This window comes from Eretmochelys imbricata, chromosome 1, assembly GCF_965152235.1.
Source record: "Eretmochelys imbricata isolate rEreImb1 chromosome 1, rEreImb1.hap1, whole genome shotgun sequence".
Taxonomy (NCBI): domain Eukaryota; kingdom Metazoa; phylum Chordata; order Testudines; family Cheloniidae; genus Eretmochelys; species Eretmochelys imbricata.
The window spans coordinates 277,947,900-277,966,355 of NC_135572.1; the positions used below are offsets into that span (position 1 = coordinate 277,947,900).

Here is an 18,456-nt window from a genome sequence, read left to right on the forward strand (position 1 = left end):
TGCTCTTCTATGTGCCTGATAATTCTGTTCTTTATTATAGTTTCAATCAATTTGCCTGGTACTGAAGTTAGACTTACCGAGCTGTAATGGCCTTAGCATAATTGATGTAGACAGGCATGTGGGACTTAAACATCTCTGATTGCCATGTAAACTGTCGTTAGCATTTGGTCCCGTGTAAACCAAATTCAGACCTACTGTTGAGGTGACATTGTCATCACTGTCTTTTTTAAAGATGAACTCGAAAACAAGCAAACTTGAGATCCCTGAACGATAACAAAAATAAGTGAGATTTTTAAAAACACTACATATGTGAGCACACACGTGTTTTGGTAGAATATCTTTTCTGACTGCTCTGAGCTATTCTCATGCATTATGGATTTTTAGCACTCATTTTTGTCTCTGAGCTCACTTGCCCGATCAAATTTATTCATAAAGGTATAATTTATCTGGAAAGATGCCTGAGGCACAGTAAAATTTCAGGCCACATCAGTCTAAGTCCAAAGAAACTGCAGCATCTTCTGCTGCAGAACGGTTTTTATTTTGGTAAAGCGCTGAAGAGACACTAAACCATTAAATGAACTTTTTGAGACACAGGCTGGACATCATGCAGGATGTTGGCACAGATACTCAAAGGTATTTAGGTGCCAAACTCCCAGGAGTCTCTGTGTCTAAAAGGGGGCCAAGAATAGATTCTCTGAGCCAGTGTCAGCAGCACTGTACTGCATGGGTGGAGTTTAGGGAAGACATTGCCCCCCCCGCCCTTGCAAACTGCAAGCCTTGGGAAAGCATGGAATTTGCTCCCCCACACATATGTAGCTCCAGTGATGAGCTGCCAAAATCTTAACAACAGGTTCCATCCTCACCCCACGAGGGGGTCGTTGCCCACCCCTGTCCCCCAGGACTCGTGCCCCATCCAACCCACCCCTTGACGCCCCTCCCAGGACCCCTGCCCCATCCACCCCACTCCCCTGTCCCCTGATTGCCCCTAGAACCAGGCAGGAGGGTCTTGTGGGCCACCATAGTGGGTGCCCACCCCGCCCTACCCCTAAGAGCCAGAGGCACCTGCCCGGGGGGCGAGGTGGGGAGTCCCGGAGGTGCTTACCTGGGGCAGCTCCCAGGAAGCGTCCGGCAGGGCCCTCTGGCTCCTAGGGGCGGGGGAACATACTGAGGGGGAGCAGGGGGAGCGGCCGCTCCCCCACTGTTCACATCAAAAGTGGCGCCTTAGGCGCTGACTCCCTGGGTGCTCTGGGGCTGGAGCACCCATGGGCAAAATTTGGTGGGTGCAGAGCACTCACCGGCAGCTCCGCACCCGGCCCCAGCTCACCTCTGCTCCGCCTCCTCCCCTGAATGCGCCACCCCGCTCTGCTTCTCCGCCCACCCCACCCCAGGCTTCCCGCGAATCAGCTGTTCGGCGGGAAGCTGGGGAGGGCTGAGAAGCAGGTGGCTGCTTCCTGCTCAGGCCGAGGGTGGCGGAGGTGAGCTGGGGTGGGGAGCAGTTCCCCTGAGTGCCCCCCACCCCGGGTTACCTGCTGCGGCGCGGGCGGCCCTCCTCGCGTCCCCCCGCCCCAGCTCACTTCCGCCTCCCTGGGCCTGAGCGGGAAGCCGCGGCCTGCTTCTCAGCTCGCCTCAGCTTCCCGTGCGAACAGCTGATTCGCGGGAAGCGGGGGGGGTGGGGGCGTTCGGGGCGGAGGCGGAGCGGAGGTGAGCTGGGGCCGGGGGTGGGGCGGGGAGCTGCCGGTGGGTGCTCTGCACCCACCAAATTTTCCCCTTGGGTGCTCCAGGGCTGGAGCACCCGTGGAGTCGGCGCCTAAGGCGCCACTTTTGGCCGGTTAAATTTAAAAGCCCTTTTAGAACCGGTTGTCCCTCACGGAACAACCGGTTCTAAAAGGGCTTCTAAATTTAACAACCGGTGCGAACCAGCTCTAGCTCACCACTGTGTGGCTCCATTGCCCTAACTGGAGCTGCCCCCCCCCCAATATAGAAGTCAAACTACACCTATGCTGTACTGCTAAATCAAGCAGAACTGGCCCTGGGAGGATCAGGTCAGATGCTCTCCAGTACCCACAGCATATCCCTTGTAGCTGGAGAAGGAGAAAGTGGTAAACACTTGTTTGAACCCCAGAGATCCTTTGCTGCTCATACAACCCCTTGTGTCCATCAGCATGACATACATACACTAGAGCAGAGGACTAGACCAGCACGCAGTCAGTGCAGAGTTGGGAGTTCAAAAAGGGCACCTGTGCAGTCCCTTCCTCAGTTATGCTGTGCTCCTTGGCCAGAGCTGAAGATCTGGGCCAGTATTTAGATCAGTACAAAAGCTGGAGTTCAAAATGATAGATCCTGAGCCTTGTAGCTTTGACCTTGAGGGTACTGTACCACCTGTGCTGAAAGATAAAATGACTATCTTCACATTTGGATGACCTGAGTAAGAGACAACATAGCTGAAATTTAAGAGTGGTGAGGCTCCCAGAGGGAGCTGAATCCATGACGAAAGAGCATTATTGTATCACTTTGATCTTTTGGACAGATCTCTCGTCAGAGGAGTTTTTGTTGTTGATAGCCTGAAAAATGTCTAAATGAAAACAGATGGGTAACAGATCAGGGTCTGCGTTTGAAGCAGTCAGTTCTGGTGGTTAGAGCTATAGTCAAGAACAGGTAAAGGGTTGGAGCTGGTTGTAGCGGTGGGACTGGGCTGAGGGCAGCTGAAACCCAAGGTTGGGCACAGACTGTGGGTCAGAACCAAGATCAGAGTTTGTAGATGCGCCAATTCAGGATGGTAGTCAGAGTCCAAACACAGGGCAAAGGTCAAAGCCTGATAGGAGTCACTCTGGGGTCAGAAGGCAGCTACAGGCCTGGAGTGGGTCCGTGAAAGGGCATGAACAGTCAGAGTAGGGCACAGGAAAGGCTGAAGCAGGCATGAATGAAGCTCAGGCAAGGCCTGGGCAGGAACTGGATCAAGGGCAGGCTGGAAGCCATAGAAGTCTGTGACACTGTGAGAAAGCAGGAGGGTTCCTGGTCAAGAAATGCTGTTGTGCAGACTAACTTGCAGCTCTGGCATGGTCAGAGACATACCAGTGCCTGGGGGTCATCTGATCCAGGTCTTACCCAGGGATAGGCTGCTGAAGTACACTTGAGTGCTGAGTTGCAGCAGGCTCTGCTTGAAGGATGAGTCAGTTGCAGCATGCCTGAATAATAAGTCACTGCAGATCTGTTAGGAGTGCAAGTCATGGCTGCTTAGTGAGCAGCCCCAGTCTGGCTACAGGTTTCCCATCCATTGTGTATCCTAATCCACATACGGCATTAGTAAAATGTGAATTCTTGGTCATGAATAAGTTTATAACACCTCCTATATCTATTTAGAACCTTTATATAAACCTCCACCTCTCCTGCTTCCACAGTCTTGTACTAAAATTGTCAGAAGGTGAGTACACTGCTGCCTGTTTTTTAAGTTAAAGGTTAAAATAATATGTAAGTTACCCTGTTCTGCACCAGTTACTGTTTTGTTATGCTTTGTCTTTAGCTATGTTTATTATACCAATGAATGTGCAGTACTGTAAAGGAAGTCAAACAAAAAATCCCACTGTTAGTTCACTCTTACTCCTATCCCAGACACCCTGACTCCATGTATGACAGATTGAGATAGGTCCATATCAAATTAGGAACTCTATTCTTTATTATGTTGTCAGAGGCCATGTCTGCCCTCTAGTGCTCCCTTCTGGCCAAATATGGTTCTGGTGAGGCTATACTCAGTTTTCCATTTACTCAGGAACCCTTAAAAAGTTCACATTGCCAAGATATTTAAAACATTCCTCGTCTGGGGTCCAATTTATTAAGTCCTACACAAAACCTTACAAAAGAAAACTCACAAGGGCTTCCTCCTAGTTTCTACTGAGCTGACTCCCCAGGATCTGTCTTCCTTCTCTCCCAGCACCTCTTGCCTGGGGCTTGGCCTTCTCCAGCGGTAAACTAGGATCTTTCCACTCCTGACTCAAGGCACTGCAGGAGCCTTCTTAGCCCCTGCAGTGTCTGCAGACATTGGTTACCTACAGCTGTCTTCTCCTTTGTAAGGCCCAGGTGCCTTCCCTTTCGCCCAGTTGGGGAGCAGATAATCAGCCTAGGTCACTGGACCCCCCTTTCTCTTAAAGAGACCAGTCATTCAGTGACCTCTCCCCATCCCCAGAGTCTTCCTATGCCCAAAGTTAGGCTCTGTGATACTCTTTTTGTCAATTCTCCAGCCAAGGGGGCACTTCTGACAGGAAAAGGTCTTGTAAATCTTTATTGATAGCCCCCATCTTGGCATCCACAGTGTGATCAAAGCTTGGCCAGCACTGTGTCTGGTGCACTTCATACAACTCCTATGGTCTTCAAGGGTTCTTGGCATGTCATAATTTCTACCTTTCTGTATATTTTGAACATCCAGTCCTTGGGCTACCTGTGAAGTAAGTCAGCAAGGTCAGGCTGTGATTGGTTACATTTATATAAAGCTATTTCACTACTCTTTGGGAGTTTTCCAAAATATGCATAACCCCCATCAGCACTGAGAATGACCGTGACAATATCTAGCCTCCTCTTGGGGTTTCCAATTACTAAGGTCAGAATCACCTTGCCTCAAACTTTTGGGTTTCATTTAACCAACCCCCCATCCATTCTTCTTCCACCCACATTGTTATATGAGTAAGACCTCCCCTCTCAGCTCCACTGTGTCCTTTCACCACTTTCTCTTCTCCATGTTTTTGTTCTTCCATCACCAAAGCTGGGCAACTGATTCTCAGTCACAAGGTGGACTTCATGGTCTTACCCCCCTCCTTTTGCTGCTTCTTGGAGCTCTCCTCTTCCTCCCTCTGCCTCAGCTTCTGGCACATCTCTTTCTGCAACTACTCCTGTGTATCCTGAAGATGTGACTGTAGGGTAACAAATGCTTCAATGGACTTGAGTGACCTGCTTTCTTATTGGCTCAGAAGGCCTGTGACATTGTCTAGCTCGCTTTGCAGTCTGGTGACTTTATTAACCTGCTCAATGCACTTTCTCTCTCACTCAGCGAGTACACTGGTTTTGCATACATGTGGGGGTGCCTTATGTATTTTTTAATAATTTAAAAAAAAATGTTTGGAAGTGGCTTCTTTGTGTTCCTCTGCATGTGTATGTCTAACTTTCTGTGCTTCTATTTGTGTGACTTGTCCTTATTACAGCTGATGTTCATGAGGTCCCTGTATGTATTTGCAAAATTGGCAAAGCCCTGTTAGGTAAAAATCTATATATGCCTTAACTTTCCCACAAACTCCAGTTTTCTACTCTTTGAATAAAGAGAGGGAATGGGTGGGTGGGGCAAGGTAGTCCGCAAACATGTGTGCCTTGCTTACCAAGTATGGGCTGTAACTTCTGCTTCATTGGTTGTAGGCACAAGGGCTAGATGCACTCTTGCAATCAGACCTTTTGACAAACTAGAAGAAGTGAGAAAGAAAGCAAGGCAGCTTTTTCTGAAGATCAGTCATGTGAGCAATTTGTTTTCATTTTAAACTAGTTAACTATCAGCCACATGAGGTATGTTTAGTTTGCAGCAGTGTGTATGTGTTTGTATCTGGGGGGATGTGTATAGCGCAATCCAAGATGTGACCACATCTCAGTAGACATACTTGTGCTAGTTTTACCTATGCTAGCACTGCTAAACATAGCACTGTAGATGTGGTGTGGGCTGTACAAACCCTCCTGGAATATGGCTGCAGATCTTTGCTGAAGCCCAGGCTGCCACCTCTACACTGCTATTTTTAGGCAAGCTAGGCAGGCCTGCCTACCCCTGTTGCAGTCACACCTTGGATTGCACACCCTTAGGCTATGTCTAGAGTGCAAGGGTGTGATTGTAGCAAGATTCAGCTTATCTTACCTGCTTTAGCTGTAAATATTTTGCTCATGTAGCAAACTACAAACAGAAAATAATAAGCATCAACCCCTTATGTGTAAACTGCAAGTGAAACTGTGATTGTAGCAAGGGTAGGCGGACCTCATGCTAGCTTTAATTTAGCAGCATAGATAACAATAGTAGGCATGGTGACACAGGCTTTATCACAGGCTAGCAAGCAACTGAGTATACAATGCAGGCTCCCTGGACCGCTTAAACTCAGATTGCTAGAATGCGCTACCATGTCTACACTACTATTGTTACCTGTGCTGGCTAGATTAACCCTGGCACAGTTCTGTCTACAATCATACCTTCACCTGCAGTGTAGACCTATGCAAAAGGGATTCATGCTTTTTGTTTTCTGAATGTCATTTGCTACATAAGCAAAATATTCACTGCTAAAGCATTTGATGAGCTGAATCTTACAGAAAGCCTTTTGTTTGTGTTTACAGTCTTACAAATACTAAAATGTCCATTCTGAAAGACAGGTTTCAGAGTAACAGCCGTGTTAGTCTGTATTCGCAAAAAGAAAAGGAGTACTTGTGGCACCTTAGAGACTAACCAATTTATTTGAGCATGAGCTTTCGTGAGCTACAGCTCACTTCATCAGATGCATACCGTGGAAACTGCAGCAGACTTTATATATACACAGAGAATATGAAACAATACCTCCTCCCACCCCACTGTCCTGCTGGTAATAGCTTATCTAAAGTAATCTTCAGGTTAGGCCATTTCCAGCACAAATCCAGGTTTTCTCACCCTCCACCCCCCCCCACAAATTCACTCTCCTGCTGGTGATAGCCCATCCAAAGTGACAACTCTTTACACAATGTGCATGATAATGAAGTTAGGCCATTTCCTGCACAAATCCAGGTTCTCTCACTCCCTCACCCCCCTCCAAAAACCCACCCCCATACACACACAAACTCACTCTCCTGCTGGTAATAGCTCATCCAAACTGACCACTCTCCAAGTTTAAATCCAAGTTAAACCAGAACATCGGGGGGGGGAGGTAGGAAAAAACAAGAGGAAATAGGCTACCTTGCATAATGACTTAGCCACTCCCAGTCTCTATTTAAGCCTAAATTAATAGTATCCAATTTGCAAATGAATTCCAATTCAGCAGTTTCTCGCTGGAGTCTGGATTTGAAGTTTTTTTGTTTTAAGATAGCGACCTTCATGTCTGTGATTGCGTGACCAGAGAGATTGAAGTGTTCTCCGACTGGTTTATGAATGTTATAATTCTTGACATCTGATTTGTGTCCATTTATTCTTTTACGTAGAGACTGTCCAGTTTGACCAATGTACATGGCAGAGGGGCATTGCTGGCACATGATGGCATAAATCACATTGGTGGATGTGCAGGTGAACGAGCCTCTGATAGTGTGGCTGATGTTATTAGGCCCTGTGATGGTGTCCCCTGAATAGATATTTGTTAGCAGAATGGAGATACTTTGTGATAAGAACAAGCAAAAATGTTATCAAATCCTTTTACCAAGAATAGTTTAAGCAAAGTGTGCATTAATTTACTCAACCCATCTCTTTACTCACAAGTTGAATAATGTCTCTCTCTGATAGAAATATACATTTGGTATTTACTGTTAATTTCTTTTAAAGTAGGATGTTTGTGTTTTTACTATACAATTATTTTGAAAAAACAAATACGAGTGTGTCTGCATACTTTGGGGTTTATCTACATTAATGTTATCAAAGCTGGGTATAAAACATGGGGAAAAGGAGAGGGGGAGTTGGGACCAGGGTGTGATAGGAAGGTAACCTGGGCACCCTTGCTACCAGTGATTCAGAAAGCAATACTTTTTCTCTGTGCCTTATAAAAACTAGTTTTAACAGGTGTCTGGGTTACAGTGGAAAACTGCTACCTGATGATCACTGATAAAGCCCCTCTGAGAAGTTACAAGAGTGAAATCAATTGCCCCTTCAAGAAACTTTTCTCAGGAGTTTGGGACAGTTTAAGCAGCAGTCATATGACCCATGCCTCCTGCTTGTGGGGGTGGGGAGGCAGAGTGAGGGTAGCTGTCTTCAGCAGTATTACTGAGCATGTTCAGTCTGTGCAAGCATGATCAGAAAAAGCCAAGCAGCAGGTGGGGGGGCACATGACCTTGCATGCCCTCCCACATACCTTGCCTCAACAGATGTCTGCAGTTTTCTTTTTCATTTGTCAGTGGGCAGCCACAACTAAGAATGTAGTTTTGTATTTTCAGTGCTTGTTTCTCTTCAATTATTCTGTGTGAACACACACTGGGGCATTTTAGTTAACATTTAGATTTATTTTTCTGTATTTTTTCCTTTGCACATATGCACATCTTTCTTTTTACATTTTATCTTTTCTCATACTTTTAGTTGAAGCTCTTTATGATTGCTAGGGTTGGCACTACATTAAATTATTGGTTTAAAGGATCTGGCTCCTGAACTAAATCCTATTGGCTTCCTTCCCTAAAAAAGGTGGGCCTTGGGTGGGGTCATAGGATTTTAAAACAGCTTTCTGCTTTTGCATATTAGCTCTTTTATTCATTATTTTAGCTGCAGTTCTTTTTCATTGGTAGGGATGGCACTATAGGTCAGTCTGGTTTTGTGGTTCTGGGCTATACACCAAATCCTATTGGTTTCCCTCCATAGGGCCCTTGGGGAGGTCATAATGGCTTGGGCCAGGCCCATCTCCAATTATTCATGTGGGATTATTTAGATTTACAAGTATCTATTTTAACAAACCTCTGCACATATTTTAAAATATCTCACTGTGTTTATGTTCTAGCTTTTTTCATGCCTTTAGTTGGGCGTCTTTATAATTTCTAGAGATAGTGATACTTATCAGTCACTGGTTTAGGGGTTCCATCCATCCATCCATCCATCCATCCAGTCCTGTTTTCCCTTCCTAAGTAAGGAGAGTCTTCCTGTTGGGGATCAGGAGTAGAAAGAAATTAGGACAGAACCTGAAGGGCAAAGGTTTAGGTCAGAACATCAGTTTTGGGATATCATCATTTCCTATGCTGCTGTTATTTCTGGTTAAGGCAAGACTTCTGGTGACATTGAGGAAGCTGGGATTCATCCCTCCTTCTATTATCCCTCAATCTCTTTGCCATTTAGTACTACAATACAACTTGCAGGGCATAAAGCAATCTCTAACTAATTGAAGAAAACTTTGCCTGTGGGCAGATTACCCCATAACTGCCTACTGCAGGGTTTTTGTACTACCAGCTGGTGCTGGCCTTGGGTCATACTGGCTGGGTCTGACCATGGGTCTGATCCAGTATGGCAATTCCTATGTCTGACCATTCCAAAATAAGATTCCTAGCCATTTCTTTAACAGATATAATAGAGATTAGAATTATTTTAAAAATGATAACTGTTGGATGAAAGTTCACACCCAGCTATTTTTATATATATATATATATATATATAGTATGAGTAGGAAATAAGTGTGAGAGAGTGAATAAAATGAACATTCTTTATTGGTTTCATAGTTAAAGTATTGAGATTTGTACTTAGAAACAGTATTTACAATCCTTCTACTTCACATGTAAATAACTAAATGTAGTTTACAAATCTATCACTAACTTTTCATGGTTCCACGGAATTTTCCACAATATTTTCTAACTTTGTCAGAGTAACTTATGAAAATGAGCTCCATTTGAAATTTTTCTTGAGAGGCTCACATTTCTGGGGCTCTCTCTCTCTCTCTTTTATAATAGCTCAAGGGCAAGGCCATTTAAAAATGTAAAATGTCAACACAAAAACAATTATTCCCCATATTTCATCTTCACAAAAATTAGCTGACAGAACAGTCAAGTTCGGCTAGCTACTTCTATTCTCTGACACTGCCAGCCTGTCTGACCAGCATCACTCTTCACAGTGACCTTGGGGAGCCAGTGAGACAGGCATGGTAGCAGGGAATATGTTTGAAAGCTAAATGTGGTAAGGGATTTGAGAGTCCTGTGATGAGAACCAAAGTTAGGAGGTGAAGTATGTTAAGGTGTTGTGCTGTGCAGATGTGGGTGCTTGGGGATAATTCCAGCTGTTGGGGGGATTTGGTGGTACAGGGAACACAGGAAAGGATAGCATCTTTGTGGGGGGTGGGACATGAGGTCCTAAAGAGAACATGTACATGACAAGCTATCAATATTGATATATTTAAAAAACAAACAAAAACCTACCAGCTTGGAAATCCCTCCAAATTAAAATAGAATAAAAAGTCAAGATTATATTGACTTTTGCACTTATGCAACCTTAACTCTGACCATTATTTCATAATATATTCCCATATTCCCTTCCTAATATATTCCCATCTAGTTACTACAATGACACCTTACACCATTTTTATTTCCTCTGTTGCATTGCTGTCACAATAGCTTCATATGCAAATGAAAAGAAACCATAAGACACTTGTGGTCTGAACCCCTGTATTTATCCCTATTTATCCCTATGTACGCTATTATGACAATCTTCGTACAAGAATGCCTTGTGAGGTATCATTTGAAACTCATAACTCACTGGTCAATATTGTCCTGATAAAATATGTCTAGTTTAAGTTAGGCATTAGTTGCATTTTACTTTTATTTTTCTTGTAATCAATTCTGACTTTTATGCCTCTTTATTAACTACGAAAGGATAGATTTTAAGTGAATATAAGTCAACTTGTTTTATTTTATCTAAACCAGTGTGTCTGAATGGAAGTGTTTGGGATAACAGGATTTGTGCATATCATTTTTATTAATAAAATGATGGACTTTATATGCACTTGTATTGTCCAAGACAGAGCTGGGCAGTATAAGACATACATTTCTGGGGAAAGTCTGCAACTGGGAGTTTGCTGGTGTTGCTCTGTAGTGAGATTCAAGAGTGGCTGGCTGCAGCACTCCTACACTATAACTAGGAGTAACGTACAGGCTGGAGGCTGTGTGAGAGCAGAGCAGGAGTGGTAGCTCTCACAGAGAAGCGGTGTAAAAGGCACCCCAGGTTAGAGAGCTGAGGTGACACAGCTGTTCATCAGTCCATTGTACCCTGGGTATGTCACAACACAACCATGCTTCTTCCCACAAACATTGGTGCACCTCTTATTGCCATCTTGTGTGTCTCTCTCTTGAGAACACATGTTCAGCATTAAGGTTGTGAGTAATAGAGGAGGTATAATTGCTTCAATTATAGCTTATTCTTAATCATAACACAAGTTATACACATATATAGACTAATACTGTAAACAGGACCAATTTGCAGTCAGACTGGTGATATGCCTCTGTGACAGGGTGTAACAGGCCTTTATGGCCCCTTCTGCCACACCCTGCCCCAGGAAGCGGCAAGATGGGAGGAGAAGAGCAGCAAAGGTAGGTCTTCCAGGCCTACCTAGAGAGGCCTCACCAGGGCAGCCATCTTTGAAGCTAGAAAGCCTTGGTCCTCCAAGGGCTACAAACAGCAAATCAATGGCCAGCAGGCTCAGATAAAAGGAGATGTAGGGCCTTAGCCCATTAGTTCCTGACTGGGACCAGAAGAGTGAAGAAGAGAGCTCCTCTTTGGCCCAAGGAGCTTAACAAGAAGAGGTTATGGTTGGCTGAACTCCCACTAAGATTGCAGTGGGAGAAGAACCTGAGGATGGGGCTGGAGATAAAAGGGCCTAATAGCAACAGTTGATTGGATTTGGGCAGTATGTGGCTGTTGTTATAGGGTTCCTGGGTTGGAACCTACTGGCCACAGGTAAAGTGTCATAAACTCAAAAAGGGGGCAGGGCTGACTTGGGAGCCCAAACAAAGGGCTGAATTTAAAGGGCCCAGAGCTTGGCTGAAGACCCTAGCAAGGGCAAAGAGACTTATTTGCTGGACTGTTTAATATCCCAGACTAGATTTTGTGACTTGACTGGAGGGCCAAACCACTGAAGATCTGCCAAGATCAGTCAGCAGCCTGCAAGGGTCAGTGAAGGCAAGAAAAGGACTGTGATACCTCATCCAGTTGCTTGGAAGCTTCAAGTGGTGAGTGCCTTTTTACAGGCCCTTTGTGATATCGCCTGTGTTATATGAGAAACAATAAAATGTGATTATAACATCTCAATTATATCATGCTATGCCTCAAATCAAAATCAGGTGGCCCACTTTTTACTAGTTTAAGAAGCATAGAAGTCAAACCTCCAGGCCCATCATCATGCTTGTTGTACGAGCGGTTTTCATTTGATTTCTACTGTGCACAGTGTTCTAAATACTATAGTTAAATAAGGTAGAACTAAGTCTCTAAATTGTATTAAAAGTAGAAGTCAATGAAAGTTACTACTTATATTTCAGAAGTGCCTGGAGGCTGCAATCAGTATCAGAGCCCCAGGTCCCAAGTCAGGTGCTTGAGAGATATGGAAAACTAATGTCCATGTTATGAGAGACGGGAGAACAAATGTAATGAAACTAAACATAACTCCAATTATTTGTAGTCTGTCTTTGAGACTTAAGGGGTTGATCAAGGGTTAGGAGTAAACAGGGGAAATTTAAAACGAAGAATTGGTAAAAATCAGTAACTTTGAAGAACAAGCCATCTTGTACAAAGTTCTTTAGCAAGAAAGTTCTAAATATCCTTTAAGATGAGTGTGTGTGTGTGTGAAGACACTTAACACACTTCACTGACTCATCCACATCTGTATTTGTTGATTCTTTTATCTGAATGATGTGCTAATGAGACTCAGCAGCAGGAAGGATCATCTTATCACAGGTCTAAATAGAAATGCATTTTCCTCCTATATGAATACTACTGTAAGTACCAAGAAAAATAGCAAGAATGGTTTCTGGTAGCTGTTCTATTTCCAGGCTTTTAAGACATGGAAACCTGCAAAATGTACAGAAATACCATTCATATAATATAGGCAAAGCCTACTCAGGTCCACCCTTATTTTCCTCTAGATATTGAAAAGTGTTTTAAGACTGATGTGCAAATAACTACTACTGCATGACAGTAATGCTAAGGATCAGTTCCAGCTAATCAGTTCTGATTTAGACACAGAAGTGGAAGAGAATACCTATTAAAGAACAGTATATGTCTGTTTCTATTTGCCATATATAGCCTTTTTCAATGTACTTATTTGTCAGCCCCGCCTGCATGCACACCAGCACACCCCATTTGATAAATGGAAAGGACAGTACATTAAGTTCAGTACATTAAGTTCAGAATTAAGTTAGAATGACTTTTCTATGTAGAAAATATGGCCTCTAACTCGCCTACTGACAAAAGATATCTAAATTCTATAAAAGCGGCAAAGAGTCCTGTGGCACCTTATAGACTAACAGACATATTGGAGCATAAGCTTTCGGGGGATGCATCTGAAGAAGTGGGTATTCACCTACGAAAGCTTATGCTCCAATACATCAGTTAGTCTTTAAGGTGCCACAGGACTCTTTACCGCTTTTACAGATCCAGACTAACACTGCTACCCCTCTGATACTAAATTCTATAGAGATAGGATTTTATTTTAAAGCCCATTAATGCCAATGGAAAGACAAAGATGATCCCTTTTTTCTTGTGCTCACTCAATCTCATACTAATTTTAAGAAGGGCATGAAAATATTAGAAAACTCTAGTAGAGCAGGCCCTTAAAGATTCAAAAGCAATTGGGACTTAATCTAGATTAACTGTAAATGACAGTTATTTTAGGATAGTAAAAATCCTGACTAGAATTGTCAAAACTTGGAGTTTGTTTTGTTGGAAATATGTTTTTAGTTCTGAATAGGAACTAAAGTAACTTTTTGAAATTTCCTGCAAAATGAAAATTCCAAAATTTTTCATCGGGGGGGGAAATGTTTCAGAATGTTGAAATTTTTCAATTTATTTTATAAATGCTATAAGATACAAAAATAAAGGCATAAAATAAAATGTGAAATTTTTGAAACTCCAAAATTTTTCCAACACACAATTTTCATTTCAAATTTTTTCACAGGAAATTGTCCAAATTGATAGGATTTCTGTGAAAATTTTCAGTTTTAGATGAAAGGCTTTTCCCAACAAAAACTGTTTACCCAAAAGTTTTCTGTCTAGCTCTAATCATGGCTAATCTAATCACTGAGATGTGGTGGTAGAACAGTGATTATTTGTAGTTTAGTAGAACCTAGTGTTCACAATTGAAATCAGGGCCTCCTTATACTGGGCAGGGAAAGCAACATACGAGACCATTTTCTGTGCCAAAGCATTTACAACCTATGTAAACAAGGCAGGCAAAGTAAGAGGAAGGAAATATTACTATCTCCCTTTTAAAGATTAACTTTCTTGCCCAAGGTCTCCTAGAGAGTCTATGGCAATCCAAGAACTGAGCCTAGATCTTCTGCATTCCTGTCTCAGTGCCTTTGCCAAATGATCATCCTTCCTTTCTAGTAGCTCATAGGAGAAGGAAACAGGAGGCAGCAACAGGTGGAGTGGAAGGGGACTCAGGAGTCACTAGATAGGAAAGAAGAAGTAGGCACAGAAGAGGAGCTTCACTCCTCTTATTGGGCTCAATACAGGGATAATTGGATGACACACAATGGCTTGTGACATACTGGAGCTCAGACTAGATCTAATGGGCCCTTCTGGACTTAACCTGTGTAAAAATTCCTTGGTGCAACAAAGCCCAGATGTGTTCACCTTAAAACATCCTCCAGAACCTCTTTAATTCAAGCCTTCCTGAGGAGGAGGGCTGAATTGGAGGGTCTTCCATGTCTGTAGTTGGGGCAGTCTTTTACAGTAATGGCTGATAATAGGTCTGCTTTGCCTTTTGTTGTAATGTATATTTAATTCATTTATCTGAACTCACTACATGCTGGGGGCGGGGGGCGGGGGGGGGGGGGGAAAGACATTCCCAAGGTTGGGTCACTGAATTACAAACTGCATCAGGATCTTACTCATCTCAAAGCCTCTCTCTTTTGTGCATGTGTCCCCCTACACACTTCAAGCTACTTGCTTGCTTGCCACAGATCTACTCCTGGCAGCAAAGAAATCAAGTGAGTATCCTTTTTTCTCTAGTGCAGGGAATGAGAGTGTCTCCTAGCGGATTCCTGCCTACCTAGTGCATTTTCCAAAGTAACAGTGTTGATTATTAGATTACTCTTGATTTTTTAAAAGTATAAAAAGGCTCTCCACTACCTTTTGGCATAAATTACAAAAAACAAATGAGCTAAAACTAGCAAACAACACTAGCAATAGCCATCAGCACCACTCCGCCCACAACGGAAGAGCCCTCACTCCCATTCAAACCACAGCCACCTTCATACCCCTCCATCCTCAACATGCAAAGTATATCGGTCTTTCTGCATACATATGGATGGGTTAGTTCTCTTCTCTCAAGTATTTCAAAGCCCTGAGTCTGCTTCAGAAAAAGCTATTTAAAATAAATCATGCACTTCCACCATCCCTTCTTTCACAGTATTCAAGTATACAACTCTTTTAGATCTGCTCTGAGACTAATCTAATTGAGCTTTTACAAGACTGCCCTCTGCTGGTTTTATTAGTAATCTACAGAATCACATCCTTTATACCTGGGAAAGGGAAGGCCCGGTTTGGCAAATGAAAACCTCTTCTCATGCATTGCTGTGCTGTCTCAGATGTGTTTGTGGAGGTTTGGACAGTTTGTTAAGATGAAACAATCTTCCTTGCACTTGGAGATAAAGAACTCAGTCCACTTAAATTATATATGAATCTGGGTACAAGCTTTCTTTGGTATTAGACTGAAATCAAACTTTCCCAGTCATAGGGTAGCAAGCATAGAGGGCTTTAAATCAGAAATAAATGAAGGCCACAGTAAGCTAGAAGGATGTAGTATACCAAACCCTCTCAGTGACCACAGATAGGGGCAGGGTTTGAAAGGCAACATTAAAAAAGCATCTGATAATGTGCATGCAAATCACAAAGTGTCTAATAGAGCTGTACAAAACTCTTATAGCAAAACTCACAACCCAGAGAAATGTGCCTGCTTTCAGGTTTTATTGCAAACATAACACTAGAGCCAAATTTGTAAAAGAGATTTTGGTAATTCTGGTCTGACTTCAAATGGACCCGGGGTGACTAGTTTCAAGTGAAAACTAAACCATTCAAACCCAGTTGTACTCCCCCAGTCGGTTGGGTATGTACCCCTGTGTCGTCTCTTGTACTTAGATTGTAAGCTCTTTGGGGCAGGGATAGTCTTTTTGTTCTGTGTTTGTACAGTGCCTAGCACAGTGAAGTCCTGCTTCAGGACTAAGGCTCCTAGACACTACAATTAAACAAAAATGTGGTTAAGCTCAAAACTACAAGTCCAAGTGAGCTGAAACAATAGTCCAGAAAGCTCTCTTGCTAACCTCTAGTTTCTACACGGCTGTTTAAAGCATGGAAGAGAATCCTAAAGAACTCTACCATTGACTGATTTGGGTTTTAGAGCATCCAACTGGAATGTTGGTAGAGGATGATATCCTGGAAAAATCAGGAGATGGGAAAAGGCAGAATGGATACTTTTGACACTACATATGCCACCAAAGACTATGGGTTAATACAAGGAAAACAAGAAAGCAGAGGGGACTTCATAATAAGGGTGTGTTTTAGAGTCTGAATATCACAGAATAGGAGAGAAGAGGAAATACTGTTAATCTCGATATTTAAAATCTTGAAGATTTTTAGCCACCAAGGATATGTCTACACTGCAGCTGGGACTGAGCCACCCAGGCTAGGTAGACAGACTTCTGCTAGCAGGGCTCGAGGTAGTGGCCTTAAGAGTGTGGACACTGCAGTTTGGGCTAGAGTGTGGGCTCTGAAGCCCACAGCTATTTTAATTGCGCTAGCCCAAGCTTTTCCAGCACAAGTCTCTCTCTGTGGCCTGAGAGGATGTAGACATACCCCAAGACGTCTGACATTTTTAATTCTAGTTGAAGACATTTGATCACAAACTAACTGAATTTAAGATGCAAAGAAGGGGAAGAGTAGCAAGTAATGATATTCTAACATGAGATTTCTGTAAAGCAAACTGTCGTTATAATGGAGAAAGGCATTGGGCAGCATAAAATAAAAGTATAGGTGGAGAAGGGAGGGGGAAATGGAAAGTCTAAAGAAAACAATTTGATCAGAGAATCTAGTGATTTTTAAATTTGGGATTAAGCCAAGGAGGGGTAGATTTAGGCTCCGTGATTGATTCATGGAAGTTTTAAACAATCCATCTATCTATTAGGGCTTTCTGTAGTGTATCATTGTAGTAATAATGCTCAGGACACTCTGAATACTTAATAGGTTTGGGGAAAATTACTGAAGGAAATAATGCCAACTGGAAGGATGATAGGCAATTCCAAACGTAGCAAATCAGTTCTCATCAGGGGATTTTGCAGGACAGGATCACACTATCACTGAGTATTTGAAGGAAAAAACAAATGGGAACAGGTTAAGATCAAGACTGACTGACTTACTCCTCATGGGAAAACTTGACATGGTATTAATTTCTTTGTAAGAAACAGCATGAAAAGGTAGGGGCAATATATTCAGAAGAAAAGTTAGGTGCAGAGTATTACCATGTTAATGGCATTGTATCAACCCCACTATGTCAGGCCCATTTTAACAATGCCTCCTCTACAATCTTTAGTATTTGGGGGCATAATCTGTGTGCAAGACAATACACCCAATAGTTTAGTCATAAGATCAAAAGTTGCAGCTCCAAACTACACACTAACAATATCCCTGTGCAATGTAAACTGCTATGAACATGGACTTTAGACATATTATGCATTTTTAACTGGTATTTCATAGGAAATAAGCATTTTGGCAGGTAAGGGGGGAAAAAAAAGTCCTTTCTCATTCAATTTGTGATTGTCATTTAATATCTGGAGCAGACAACATAACTCTTTACACTGGCATACCAAATCCTCTTTCGTGGTAGCCTGCTTTTTGTTTTTGGCATGCTGGATAATAAAAAAAATGTATAATATGCTGCCAAAAGTCACCAGCCAATTTCAGAATTAATTTTAAAGCAGCTATCTTGACTGCACAGCAGCAGGGGGTAGCGCGACCACTTCATGCTCTGCTAGCAAGAATGTCTGTTTGGGGAGCTGGGGGGGCTTGGTCAACAAACCAACTTGCATTCAGATTTGGATAAAGCTTTTTTAAAATTGAATTTTACAGATTATCTTCTAAATACATTGAATTACCTTATGTATAGTTTTTCCAGGAGTATATATTGTATGTCGCACAAAAATCACCATTCACGGTCATGTGGTTAAATAAAATTGAATTATTTGCTACCAATTTTTGTGTACCGGAACTTTCAACTTCACACATCACCTGTGCTCTATTTCTTTTGGTAATAATACCTTCATTATCCCATTAATTACTATTTACAGCAACCTCCTTAGTGTACATAGCTCTTTAGAGGATGTTTAACCCTTATGGCAGACTGACAGACCAGTTTTTCCACTCCCCCTCCCCTATGGAAATAAAATGCTTTGTAATTATTACCCCCCCCCCCCCCAAAAAAAAAAAGGACTTGTTTGCAGAAACAGTGATCAAAATGAATTGAGGATTAAACCTGTGTGGTACTCAACGGTCTATGAAAATGAACAGGTAACACACTTGAGGTGAGACTAGATGATCATGAT

General features: G+C 42.7%; 1 long non-coding RNA gene across 1 annotated transcript in view; it reads left to right on the forward strand.

The window, feature by feature from the left end:
• LOC144273676 (uncharacterized) overlaps nt 1-18,456 on the forward strand; it is a 118,755-nt gene that overhangs the window by 91,949 nt on the left and 8,350 nt on the right. Inside the window, exon 3 of the long non-coding RNA XR_013347781.1 lies at nt 11,743-11,874. This is a non-coding gene — a long non-coding RNA (uncharacterized LOC144273676). The remainder of the gene's footprint in view (nt 1-11,742; nt 11,875-18,456) is intronic.